The sequence below is a fragment of the Saimiri boliviensis genome, chromosome 11, assembly GCF_048565385.1.
Source record: "Saimiri boliviensis isolate mSaiBol1 chromosome 11, mSaiBol1.pri, whole genome shotgun sequence".
In the NCBI taxonomy this organism is placed as follows: Eukaryota; Metazoa; Chordata; class Mammalia; order Primates; family Cebidae; genus Saimiri; species Saimiri boliviensis.
The window spans coordinates 86,170,912-86,185,338 of NC_133459.1; the positions used below are offsets into that span (position 1 = coordinate 86,170,912).

Below are 14,427 nucleotides of genomic sequence, written 5' to 3' on the forward strand. Positions count from 1 at the left end.
TCAGCGAGGAAAATTAATGGGTTCAAGGTTGCCCAGGTGACCTAATAAGTGATAAAAGAATTCTAATCCAAAACTGCCTGGTTCCAAGGCTAACGCTATTTCTTCTGTATACCTTTGCTACATATAGACTATATTTCATCATCCTCTTGTCTGTAATTTATTACAGAACACTCTATAATACTAACTACTTTATAGCTTTTCTTATTCTTCAGCCATGTCTTTGTTCAATACAAGAACAAAGTTGTAGCTTTTGACACATGATGTCCTAGGCTCCTTGTGTCTAATATATGTGAGAACTTTTCCTCCAAATTTCTGTCTGTATCATTCTTAGTCAAAAATTGATCAAAGTTTAAAAATTGACAGTATGATGTTCTCATTAGTCCGGCTCTTCTCTCATTGAGAAGATGGCTTCAGTATAGATACAGCCCAGCAGCATTTTTTTCTTTAGAATGTGGCTGTACATTAAATATACAAATATGCTGACACCTAAGTAATTTTAAAGGGAGAGAAATGAATATGGCATTTTAACTTTTGTTGACTCAGTAAAGAGGCTTGAAGTGTTCATATTTTAAATAAATGTATAGAAAATAAAAATGTACATTTCAATGAAATAACAAAAGTTTGTGCTGCAGTGGAAATACAAATATCCTCTTCTTTCTAAGTGGAGTTTGCAAAACTGAAAAGCTTAAGACCACAAGCAACTACACAAATCCCAGCTTAACTTAGTTCAAATACCACTCAGAGGTGCTGAGCTGAGAGAAATCCTTTGTGAGATCAGGATGTTACACAACTAAACATGACTTCCAACATTTTATTTCTATCATTCTTTTCAAATTGCATTCACAGCCACGACTGCTCTCTTCTAATAAAGGTGAGAGCAATAACATTTCTCCTTTTAGAATAGCAATCATATTACCAAAGAAAAATAATCAAAGTTAGCAAATTTATTTTGGAAGTCAATGGAAACCAATGTTCATTTAACTTGCCCCATAGCTCACATCCCCCAAATCATCTCCCAGGAATAATAGCTTACAAATTTTAACATTAAATAAATGTAAAGCATTAGAATTGATACAAAGTACTATTATTTTGACATTCTGTAATTTGAAAGGGGTAAATCAATTTAAACCATTTTTGTTTAAAATCAGCTCCTAATGCTATAAACTCATAGTGGTTGCCAAGTTTCAACCCAAAGTGAATGTTAAGGTCTACGTTATTAACCCTTGAAAAATGAGCTCTATCATGGAAACAATGACAGACCTGGGCACTACCAGGTGCAGTTGCTGAAGCTGACAGTCAGTCAAGTAAGAGTAATGCATGGTTTCTTCATATGCAAATCACATCATATGTGCTTACCTTTAAAGAGCAATGTCAGATTACTGTAAAAGTGTTTAGATATAAATGCCTTTTTTTAAGAAACCGAATTCATTTATACTGAACTCTCTATGGCTGACATACCATGATAAATCACCTCATTACATAGGAAGCCATAAGTTGGCTATTGAGGATGAGTGTGATTGTAAATGAGACTGCTGGAATTCTACTGTGTCTTGCAATGACCCTCAAGAAAAACATACCTGTAGATCATGGTAAGTTTCCCTTGGAACTAGTGCCCCATGCTTACAATGCTATCCAAATAAGTTTTCTGATCCTTGGGTTTTGTTTCTTAAAATAACACCATTAGGGTATATTTTTTTCATAATGATATCCATGAATTAAACAACTATAAACCTTCTAAACATGTTTCAAGACATTAGGAAATATAAATTGGTGAATTTATATACTGGGAAAGGTCACAAAGTAGTCTTCTGGGGTGCTAAGGATATTCTAAATCTTAATCTAATGGTCATTCCAAGGAGTATATGTGTATTAGCCCATTTTCATACTGCTATAAAGAACTACCTGAGACTAGGCAATTTATAAAGGAAAGAGGTTTAACTGACAGTTCAACATGACTGGGGAGGCCTCAGGAAACTTGCAATCAAGGCAGAAGTGAAGGAAAAACAAGGCACCTTCTTCACCAGGTGGCAAGAAGGAGCAGTGCTGAGTGAAGAGGGAAGATCCCCCTATAAAAAACCATCAGAATATGTGAGAACTCACTCACTATCATGAGAACAGCATGGGGAAACAGCTCCCATGATTCAATTACCTCTACCTGGTCTCTTCCTTGACACATGGGGATTATGGGAATTACAATTCAAGGTGAGATTTGGGTGGAAACACAAAGCCTAACCATATCAACGTGTGTATGGGTGTATATAGGTGTGTGTGTATAATCACAGAGCTGTACACTTAAGATTTGTGCACTTTAATCTATGTAGATCATTTTGCAATTTTTTTAAAAGTTAAAAAACAAAACAAAAACATCCTGATATCCCTAAGTCACTTTTCAAATGACAGATTAGAACAAGAACTGTTAATGTGAACTTTAAGTATCATCTCCCAAATTGGAAGCCCATTTCCTATTATCCAGCCCTTGCCTCCCAAATCCTTTTATATTCTTCATGTGCAAAAATGTCAAGGCAGAACTCTTCCTGGTGCGAATTTACTATTCAAATTTGGAAACATTCATACTAAAGTGAGATTTCCAAGAAAGACTGTAATGCCTTTATAGAGAAGAAGTAAGATGAGAAGTTGTCCAGACAGCTGGCAGGAAAAAAGGACAGAGAGAAGGAAGATGTAAAGTGTTCTGAAATATATACAGAGCTAGAGATCAAAGATCCCTAGTATGTCTATCCTCAGGAGTCCCCACAGGCTTCTTGATCCTCAGTTCATCATCCCCACCATTATTCATATTCTTATAACCTATGCCTCTCACATCCAACTCACCTCTCTCTCACCTGCTCAATCACCAGGTATAGGACAAAAGGAACTACAAAGTCCCCAGCTATGCTGTCTGCCAAAGACAATAGGGGCTGTAACAATAGCTCAGCCTCATGTTTAAAAGTCAAAATGTCCATTTGATTTTCAACTTAAGTTAGAAACTTTTCTGGGTCTTGGGAAGGAAAACCCAAAGCATATTCCATACCTCTGTTTATGCAATACACAGACATCTGAGTATATAGTAAATGTAGCTTTTGTAGCACATGTTGTTCCTTGTTTAGTTCATTTAGCCTGACAGAGTTCATAAAAATGAATGCAACAATAGTAATATTTCATTTAGGTCCACTGGCATTTCTCATGATGTACATTAAAAAGATGTAATATATATTATAAATGTGAGAGCAGGTGTATACACAGACATGCATTTAACTCCAAGGTACATTAGCAGAATGATAAATTCCATCTACAAGAACCAAAATACTCTGAGTTAAGACATCTGTACAGAATTAGGTGCCAAATGAAATGTCACAATCAAATAAAACATTTCTTTATGAGAATAACATGATTTTTTAGAGCTAGAAAGAACCTTTGAAATCACCCAGTAAAACTTGCACATTGACAGGTATCTAACCTGAGTTTTTAAAAAATTAAATGACTTATATAAGCTCACACAGCAAGTTAGTGAAAAAGCCACAGCCAGAATCTTCCTTCTCCATGTGCAGTGCTCCTTCTACCACATCATTAGCAGCAACGGCTTATGAAGAAGAAATGAACAAGATCTCATTGTAATAACCTCATGTGCTCATTTCAGTGTGTCAATGGATTTTTTTGTGATGCATGCTCATGATTTCTCATACTTCTGCTAACTCAGTCAACCTCCCCTCTTCTTGAAGACTGGAGCTGGAACCAAACTGGATTCTTTAGACCCTAAAGCACATAGTACAAATTAAACAGACCCTGTGGGCACTTAATTGGTTGGTGAGTCAAATATTGGTCATTTATTTTCCACATAGGTATTAACACAGAGTCTACTTATCCAAACAACAAGATCAAAATTGTATTTATTTAATATAATACCTTCATCCTAACTAGACCAACCTAACTGAAAATTGAAATTAAAAAGAAGTATTACAATTTAAAATGTCTCAACACAGAGCTCAGAACCAAAGCAGACAGATGCCAGGACAGCAGGAATTGAAAGAGAATAACAATTTCAGGCTTCCAATTCTAGAACACATTGGGTCCACCAAAAGGGTTTCAAAATCACAAATTTAAAAGATTAAGACACAGTCTAATTTCTAAAAAAAAAATATGAAAATTTCAACTGCAGTACTTCACCTGATAGCTGACATACGATTACCAAAGACCTAAACTAAAGGCCACAGAAAACACTAAAACAAGCACCAGCATTGCTGCTGCCCAGTTTGGCTTTGAGGAATTTAATTTGAGTAATATTAACTTCAGTTTACCCTTCTATGCAGCAGCATAAGTCAGAAACTGTGCCTGTGTCTCAGCTGAAATGTGGCATAAAGCTAAGTATAAGGCAGCCGACTCTGGTTTAGACAATATAGTCCTACGACAACTCTTGCCACAAGGACAGTGAAATACTGCAATAGTAGCAGGTTGCTAACTATTACAATGATTAGAAGATTTTGTGTAAATGTTTGAATTTAGAAAATTATCAAGAAAGCAAACAAGACCAAGAAATTAAGGTTAACACAAGCTGTCTTTTGCTCTTTTATAGAAATGTGTGGATGGAAACCATTAACAGCACTGCCTTGGACACTAGTAAAATTCCCATAGAGTGCTTTATAAAGGTAATGAACTTGTATGTGCCTCACTGAACAGACCTGCTATTAAATCTTCCCTAAGAAATGGGATAAGATTGCTGGGGTGTTTTGTGAGCAGTGTGAGCTTTGCCTGTACATAGTCAGGAATTTTAATTACTGGCCCCAAAATTATGATTTCCTTAAGTAAAATAAAATAGAAACCAATCCAGTACACACTCTACATCATCAATTTTTAATTTAGCTAATTTTAAAGATTTCTTTTGTTAGAAGTAGATTTGGGGGAAAGGAGTAAAGTAGAAATCTCAAATGACAAATGTCCGGCCTTGACAACCCAATCACAAACAAATTAAATGTCCATCTCTGTCACAGCTGACAACCCCAGCCTGGCCTGGGGGAAATCCTCCATGTGGTTTAGAACAAATGTATTGGAGGCTAATCAAAATCTAATGAATCCCTCAGGAAAACAGCTCCTTAGTCCACATCTATAAGAACTTTACTAGTTTGGAGAAGGTATCTACCAGTTGTTTTGTGGGATAGCAATGGTTGTGTAAATAAGAGAACTGGACACCCCTAGGAAAATGTTTCAGCTACGTCTATTATCCAAATCTATGTCTTCACTCACCAAAGTGTCAAGGTGATGCATCTGTTGGTCTAACAATACATTTTAATACTGACATGTAGGGAGAGAAAAGACCAGAGGAGGAAAGTTGTCGGGGCAAAGGAAAGAGGCAATTTTTGACTTCTAAACAAAGCCTGCCTGTAATTATTTGGTCTGATCAACCCCTGCAGTTTATTTTGAATTTTCTGAAAGTATGAAAAAAAAAGGAGACAGGCTGATAAGGGTGAGTTTGGAACATTAATCAGAGGAAAACAAGGGACACGAAAAGGGCAAGAAAATAAGAAAAGGGCACCAAAAAAGTTATCATCAGCAGTAATCACATTTGCCCTGAACCCTGGTTTTTTTTGAGGACTGCTTACAGTGCTGAAAAATGAGCCCTTTCAATTAAAAAAATAAAACCTGTAATAACTATATCAGACATTTTTCATGGGCTTCCAAGGTGCCAGGCACTTCATACACACTATCGCTAAATCTCATTACTGCATAGCAAGGAAGGAAGGTTATTATCCCCATTTTGTAGATGAGGAAACTGAATTCCAGAGAGGTTCGAACCTTGCCAAGCACAAAGCCAATAAGCAGCAAACGAAAATTCCTACCCAGAGGCTGAGTTTTTTTTACCTTACCAAAATCAAATCCTCTCCTTTCTGTCTCTCTCTTTCTGGTCTTCTCAATAGTTTTGTCTCTCAGGGAAGCCCTATTGTTTATAGTTCCAAATCTAAAGCAAATTAAAAGCCGCCCCATACCAAAAGGCTACTTGAAACTGTGTAATCAGCAAGACAGGTAAAATCACTTGGCTCTCTTACATTGCGGATTATATAATTAGTCAAAGCAAAATGGGGCAAAGACATGTGGGAGCAAAGAGATTTAGGGCTACACTTCCCTATGTATATTCAGCCTTAGCACAAAGACTTACTGTTCTCACCTTTCTTAGCAGATTCTGAAGTAGTGGGTTCCAACGCCACTTTAAGGTTTACAATCCCTGGAAGGGCTCAGATGAAAATGAGGCAGCATCCATATGGTTCCAGTTTACTCTTCTGTCCCCACAAAGAAGCCTACTATACACCTCTAATTAAAGGATAAACATTAGCACTAGAAATTGTACTTAAAGGACTTATACACAACTAGGATCCTCTTGACAACACACTCATTCATATTACTATGTAAAAGTTTTATTTACTCACATGCCAACTTATGAAATGCGGTTTTATGGTCCATTCCAAAGGCATAACTTAAAGAGGGTGGAGATACCTTTGGGGGGAAAAAAAAAACCTAGAAATCTAACTTTGGATTGAAATGATGACTTTTTTGCCAGGCATGGTGGCTCATACCTATAATCCCAGCACTTTGGGAGGCCGAGGTGGGCAGATTACCCGAGGTCAGCAGTTCGAGACCAGCCTACCCAACATGCCATCTTTACTAAACACACACACACACACACACACACACACACACACACACACACACACACAAAGTTAGCTGGGGGTGGTGACACATGCCTGTAATCCCAGCTAGTAGGGAGGCTAAGGCAGGAGAATCGCTTGAACTGGGAGGCAGAGGTTGCAGTGAGTGAAGATGGCACCACTGCATTCTAGCCTGGGCCACAGAGTGAGACTCCATTTCAAAAAAAAAAAAAGCAAGAAAGAAAGATGACTTTTTAAAATTGAAATCTCTCTGGGAACTGTATTAGTAATCTTTGCTAAAAGCCATTTTGGTGTCCACATACTAGCCCCCCTGGGGACACTATGATGTTACTTAGGGTCAAAATAGCAAGGGAGCAAGAGCCTAGGAGTTGGAGTCAGAAATGCAATAGCTTGGAATTCTGGCTTTGATCCTTTCCAGCTGTTGACTTGTGGTATATTATTTAAATTCCTTGAGTCTCAATTTCCTCATAGAGCAAGATCAATATATGTTTTGCAGTGGTTGTGGGTATTGAATAAGGTAAAGTACATAAAGCCCAACAGAATGCCTTGGCACATATCAGGGTGAAAAGCTGTTCTGTCCTATATTTCTTTCTCTAAACTCTAGTAACAGATTCATTCAACCAGTGTTTCAACAAGTGCTTTTTGTGCTTCTTCAAGGTAAAATGCACAAATCTAGGATTTTAGGCACTAAAAGGGGTAAGTTATTATCTTTTCTTATTCTTAAAGATCTTATATATTAGTGGAGGACTTATACATTATTTACACATATATAGAAATTTTATCTTAGGTACAATGTGATAAGTAAAACTAATAGCTAATAGTTATTGAACTCTTTCATTATGCCAAATACTGTGATTTATACCATTTAGTTTAATGCCTATAACCTTAGGGCTACAGGAAGTATTAGTAAAGTTCTGTGAAAGCCCAGAGAAAGAAATTATTATTATCAAGAAAGGAAACCCTGAAGGCTCTTCTAAAGTATTAGTGATATTTAAATCAGGTTTTGAAAGATGATTTTAACAACCTGAGAGAGTTAATAGCCTAGGAGGAAACAGCAAAGTAAAGATCATGAAAGTGCTCAGTTCAGTATTTCTAGAAAACACAAGCATCCTGTAGTAGCCACTGAACTACAAGATGAAGCTGTAAAGATAGGATGGAGATAAATGGTAGAGAGCACAGAGACCATGTTAAGAACTAGACCATTCCCCTATGAATTGCCCAATCAGACCTATGTTTTAAGAAGACCATGGGAGTGGATGGAGCAGATTAGAAAGAGGAGTAACTGGATATAGAGAGTCCAATTCTGGGCCTGAAAATAAAGGTCCAAACGGTACATATATCCACTACTATCCCTGTCAATGAGTTAAGGTAGACACAGTTCTTTCCAGTGGCACTGGTCTGTGGAGGGGGAAATAAAAGATACAACCTGAATTTGTGGCTGTCACTGTCCTCCAGGAAGATTAGACTCCTGACAGCCCAAACTGTGGATTGGAACGGTCTTCGTGTGGGAAATTCAAAAGGCTAAGAAAAAGTCGTTTAATAAAATTTAGGAACCAGAGAGGGGATATAAGCCAAGTCTAGGCCTCAGGAAGATTTATACTGGAATTTTGTTTTTACATATCTGGGCCTTTTGTAGCCAAACAACACGCTCATAAAAATTCAATCAGCAACTCCATCAACTACAAAACAACAACTCGATAGCCTTTCTTTACTTTTTTGCAGTGAGTGGAAGGATACGTTTTTTGGTTTTGTTTTTGTGGGTTTTTTTTTTAATATTTAATGCTCTTCAGTTCCTCAAGGAAAGGGTGTTTATCCTCATCCTTGTTTCCCAAGCCCCTATACAGGACATGGGACATAGAGGATGCTGCATAATTTAATAAATGTTTAATTATTTAATCAATTAATTTAAGGCAGAAAGCCATAATAGGCTAAACCAGACTTCAGCTGGTTCTAGTTATGTGGACCAATGTGAGAACCACTTCTTTAGCATTTTAGACAATGTGGCTCCATAAGGGCCTTAGGTCCATTTACAGCCCATCCTCGCATTTGTGAAAAAGAAAAAAAAAAAAAAGGTTTCTAAGAGAAGGCTGTTTCCACTTCCCCCAAGCTCTATAATATGTATAAGACAGCGTAAAATGCAATAGAATTTTTGTCCATAAATAGATATTTATTCAGAACCTTTAAGCATAGAGTATTGGCATTTTTGTGAATTGGTCTCCTCTAAACAGTTTAATGCCTTATATATGCTAATATATATGATTTATATATGTTTTTAGATAGACAAGCCTACACAAGAAGTCTAGAAGTTACAAACCTTCATTTTCTTCCTTGTATCTCCTGTCATTCTGTAATTGAGTCCTCCCTGTCTGGTCTCTGTCTACCTTTCATTTATTCCTTCTCTCTCTGCAGTGTCTCAGCTCTTTCTTGTTGGCCTTAGACATGAATTTCCAGTCAAATGGTTCCATCCAGTTTTCTCTCCGATAGAGCTGTATATGACTTGTACAGCTCCAGGGTAATTGAGAAGATAAAGGAAAATGATCATTCCTTGTCCAACTCAAAGTTAAATATGTAAAAGATAAATATTTCTTTTGTCTGACTGCATATTCAAGAAGACTCTATTGATATGCTTACAGAGTTGTTCTGATTTATTTTTCCTAAGCATCTCTTCTATCATCCTTGATAGGTATGTGCCAGAACTCCAGAGAGTATGGTTAGAACCCTGGCCCAGAAAAAAAATAGGTGGAGGAGAAAATCCTATCTTGAGACAATACCATAAAGACATAAAGTAGCAAAAATTAATTTTCATGATGTTGGGATTTTTCATATTTAAACATTACATACATATCTAACAAATACTTCTTAATGGCTCTACTCTGAAACTAACTTCAACCAGCTGGGACATAACATGAACAATGCTGACATGTAGGAGTTGAAAACATGAGCCCCAACACAGCCCTAATTTCCATGAAAGGATAAAAATTATTATGAAAAAAATCCAGAGGCAAAAAAGGCTGGCACACAGAGAACTTTGGATAAATTATGTTCCATTAAACACAGCATTACTTTTAATGCTGTACTTACTGGACACTTTGTAAACCTTTAAAAAAAAATACAATGATTACAGAATTATCTTCATTTTTGAAAGAACAAAACCAGAAAAAATGAAGTTAGACTTCAACTTAAAAGATTAGATCAAGCATGAAATAGCTTCATGGCCAAATTTCAGGGGTCTTGCTTAAGATTAAGATGAGGAGAGGGTCTACTAATGGGGAGAAAGGATTTCAGGTCTTGCAAACATTTAAATCGTGTATAACACAAGTTTGGGATTTGTCACAAGAAACAACAGAAGGAAAGCAGTTCATTGGATACACTAGTCTTTTGCACAGTTCATCATCACTACTTAAAACATTTTCTAACTTGACAAACGACTAGTAAACTCTCAAAACCCAAATCAGTTGTCACCTTCTCTAGGAGGCCTTCCTTACTCCAACCCCAGCTGAAGTTAATCTTGCCCTTCTCTGTTTCATTCTCTACTGTGTACATAGTTCTATTATTGTGCTTAATTATATTTATTTGTTCATATATCATCTTCTCTACTCAAAATATTAATTCCTTGAAAGCAGGCCAATATCTTACTGATCTCTGAAAAAGCAGAGTAACAGAAACATAATAGGCACATTATACACTTTATGCAACTAAAGAAACAAGGAGTAAATGTGCAAAATTGCTAAGCAGTTCTTCTTGAACATATTTTGCACAGCCAAGAAGTCAAACAATGTTTTGTCTTCAGCTCCTTCGCCCTTCTTTGGCAATTTCTTTCACTCCCTTGATTTCAGCTGTTTTCATTATGATTACCAAATCTGCACTTCCATTCTTGAACTTTTGTCCAGATTCTGATTCGCTTTCACTGCCTGCTAAACATTTCCACATGAATAGCTCATGAAGAATTTATTACTCCTGTCACAAATTTACCCTTCTTGCTGCATTCTCTGTATTGGTTCATTGCTTCACCATCATCCCTGTTTGACAAGTTGAGCCCTTAGAATCAGCTTTTCTCCCCACTTTTGCATCCCTCACCCTACTCTCCCACTGCCAAGTCCTTTCAGTCTGCCTACCCACTGTCTTTTGCTTATCTCTTCTCTTTTCCAAGAGAATTAGTTCAAACTCTCAATATATTTCTCCCGACCAATGTAATAAACTGCTAAGAGGCCTTCTGCTTCAAGCCTTTTTAACACAACACCCGTTATGCTGCAAATTACTTTCCTAAAACAACAATATATTTATGTCGGTTTCCTGCTCAAAGACATCACTGATGTCCCTTCATTGGTGCAATTCCTCCTTCTGGCATGCCAAGGCCTCTGAGAGAGCCCCATATACATCCATCATTTTTTCATACTGCCCTACGCAGTGCACACTCCATTCACACACTCTAGCCATATCTGTCTACTCCTCAAACATGCCCTCTGCTGCCCCATCCCCAACAAGTCAGGTTGTTCTACCATACCGGAAGGTCCTCCCCTCTCACACTTCTCCTTCTCAATTTCCCTGTCAATGTCCTGTTCATCCTCTAGGCCAGTGGTTCTTAACCTGTAATCCACAGACCCCAAAGGGTCCAAGGTAAAATTAAGAGATTTGTGATTTGGATAGGAGAAAAATTACATTTCTGTTTTTGCTAACTTCTAACTGAAATGTAGTATTTCCTTTCATTGTGAATCTAGGCAACAAACAATAAAAATATTAGACATACATAAGACTTTGCAACAAATAGAAATCACAGATATATCTATATCACATTATAGTCATTACAGGTAACTTGAATTATTTATGCTCATTACCACTTTGCAATTACAATAGTTATTACACCTGCAAATGAAATGTTTTCTATTTAATGCCTTAATAAAGAAGTGTACTTATTATATCACAATTTTTTATATTTCAGAAGCTATTTTGATACAATCGTTTTCAATTATAATCCGTTATCTTTTATACATTCCAAACATTATTTTGGTAACAGGTCATTAGACACAATAATGATTAAGGATGCCTGTCTAGGTTTATCCTAAACGCTACCAAAAGAAGTTTTCCCACACTTCACCCCTACCCCACACAGTATAAATTAATTATCTTCGCCCGGGAGGTGGCCAGCGAGCTGGGACCGAGGGATGTCGCACGGAGCCGGGCTCTTCCGCACCACGCACCAGCGGCGGCGCACTCGGACCTGGGGCCTGCGCGGCCCAGCCCGGCACAAGCCCCCCTGGAGGCGCTGCTGGACCCCGGCTACCCCCGCACCCACGAGACCCTGCTGATTGTCTTCATCTGCGTGCGGGGCTCCCTGTGGACGACTACAGTGCTTACAGCGCCTACAGCTACTTCGAAGTGGTCACCATTTGCGACTTGATAATCATCCTCGCCTTTTACCTGGTCCACCTCTTCCGCTTCTACCGTTTGCTCACCTGTATCAGCCGGCCTCTGCCGATCTTCGCTTTCGCGGCCACCTTCCTCTGCATGGCAAGCATATGGCTGTCCTGTAGGGTCTCGTGTGTAAATGCAGCGGTCTGACGAGGCCACAGCCCCTCGGCCCCTCAGGAGCTTTGCAGAGAGGAGGACGTGTGCCCCAGGCGAGGCTTCTGGACCTTTGTTCCTGTGCCAAAGTCCTGCCAGGCTGCTGGGCACCAGGAAAGGCCTGCACCCTCTTCCTGCTTTCCCAGGCAGTCAGCTCCCTCAGCTCCTGAGCCAGCCGGAAACTCTTTCTCCCGCCTTGGGAGGGGTAGGGGGGGAGACTCTCCTGCCTTCGGGGGAGGGTTGCGGGGAGGCGGGGGAGGGTTGCAGGGAGGCAGGGGAGTGGGGGGGAACATTCCTCTCTTCTGGGAACGGAAAGCAGCCTCCAGGGAAGTCTGTTTTCTGCCTTCCTGCTTCTGGAATTACCTCAAGTACTAACGCCCCCACTTAGCACAGCTGGAGGGGTTTGTGAATACTCCTGCCTAAATCCCTTCTGCTTCTCGCCTCTCAGGGGAGTGCAGCCTTAAGAAACAAAGCCCCAGCTGGGCATGGTGGCACGTGCCTGTAATCCCAGCTACTCAGGAGGCTGAGGCAGGAGAATTGCCTGAACCCAGGAGGTGGAGGTTGCGGTGAGCCGAGATCGCGCCATTGCACTCCAGCCTGGGTAACAAGAGCGAAACTCCGTCTCAAAAAAAAAAAAAAAAAAAAAAAAGAAAGAAAGAAAGAAAGAAAAGAAGAAGAAACAAAGCCCCCTCCTAACTTATCTGGCTTGCCAGTCGGTCCACTTTCCTGAAACGAGGCGTGCCTGTAGAAACACAATGTGGTCAGCCTGTGCCCAAGGAGACCTCGCCTCTCCTCTCCATCTCTGCCTCTGTTACCATTGTGCATGTGTTTGTGTGTTTTTTAATAAAATATTGACTTGGAAAAAAAATAAATATCTTCTTCTACTTTGATTCCATCAACTAGTTGAAACCCCTCCTGAAGCTCTCATTGCCTGCCTTCCTTTGTAGTTATTTATTAGTCATTCACAAGGCTTTGAGATCCTGGGGATAGGATCATTTATTTCCTGTTTTTAAGTAGCCTGTGGTCCATGGTAGGTGATGAACCTGAGTTGTGCTGAACACATTTCTTTTTCAGGTAATCTTTTAGTTTGATGGAAATCAAATCAAGAAAATAGACATGTTGCTAATGTGTTCTGGTGGCTGAAGCGAGTTTGTCAACTTGTAACCCAAACTGAACTGCTCTGTTCTCCTAATTGATTTCTATGTCTCAAAACAAGATGGAAAAACAAGGGCAAGGATGAAAAAGGTGACTATAGAATTCCACCTTCGGTAATCCAGACACACAGCAATGAATAATTTATTTATATATATATATATATATATATATATGTCTTTATGTATATATGACTATATATACATATACTGCATAACAATAGTTTGGCATGAAATATATAATGTATACAATATATACATACACAAAATATATATATATATAATTTTATTTATAGTTCCATCACACAAGAAACAATGTAAATGAGTTGGATTTGAACATTCACAAGAAAACATGTGAAATACCGATTAAAAACCATCCATGCTTCAGGGTCAAAAAAAAGTATTTTTGAAACAATGATTTTATTATTACTTGCATAACATAAGGTCTTTGTGTGAAAATATAAAATAATTTCTTCAGTGAAAGTATTTTATGTTCCTTGATACCCAAATCCATAATCTTAATGGTATGGTTTAAGGAAATAATGTAACATAATACATCCATGGAGCACTCATCTCTGAACAATTAACAAAAATTGATAAAAAGCAACACCAGATAAACACCCTTTTGACAATGAGCCTCATTATATGATGCATGTGAGAAACAGAAGTTGTAAATGATAAAGAAGATATAAAAGCAAATGCTGCAAGAGATTCAATTTAATATAAAGATGAATATTACAAATATTATGTTTAACTGAATAATCAAATATTTAGTCATTCTTTTATGTTATTCCCACTACAAAACCTAAGACATAACAAATGGCCCCAAAACCATCTGCTAGGAACATCCATTTGTATGCTAATATTTTGTAATTCATAGTTTGAAGTTATTTGTGCAAGCTTCCTATTCTCCTTCTTTAAATTTTGGCCATTTCTGTGTTTCCTGACTCATTCCTGCTTCTTACAACAGGCAAGGGAATTACCAATATTAGTAGTAGTAATAATAATCATAAACACCCATAGATGTATAATGTTCTATAGCTTTTAATGTTTTAGCTACT

General features: G+C 38.1%; 1 long non-coding RNA gene and 1 pseudogene across 3 annotated transcripts in view; one reads left to right on the forward strand and one right to left on the reverse strand.

Moving 5' to 3' along the window:
* The window catches only part of LOC141580294 (uncharacterized), a 146,825-nt gene that overhangs the window by 22,124 nt on the left and 110,274 nt on the right, over positions 1 to 14,427 (reverse strand). The gene's annotated exons all lie outside the window — the stretch shown is intronic.
* Positions 11,816 to 12,212, forward strand: LOC101031657 (CKLF-like MARVEL transmembrane domain-containing protein 7 pseudogene; annotated as a pseudogene).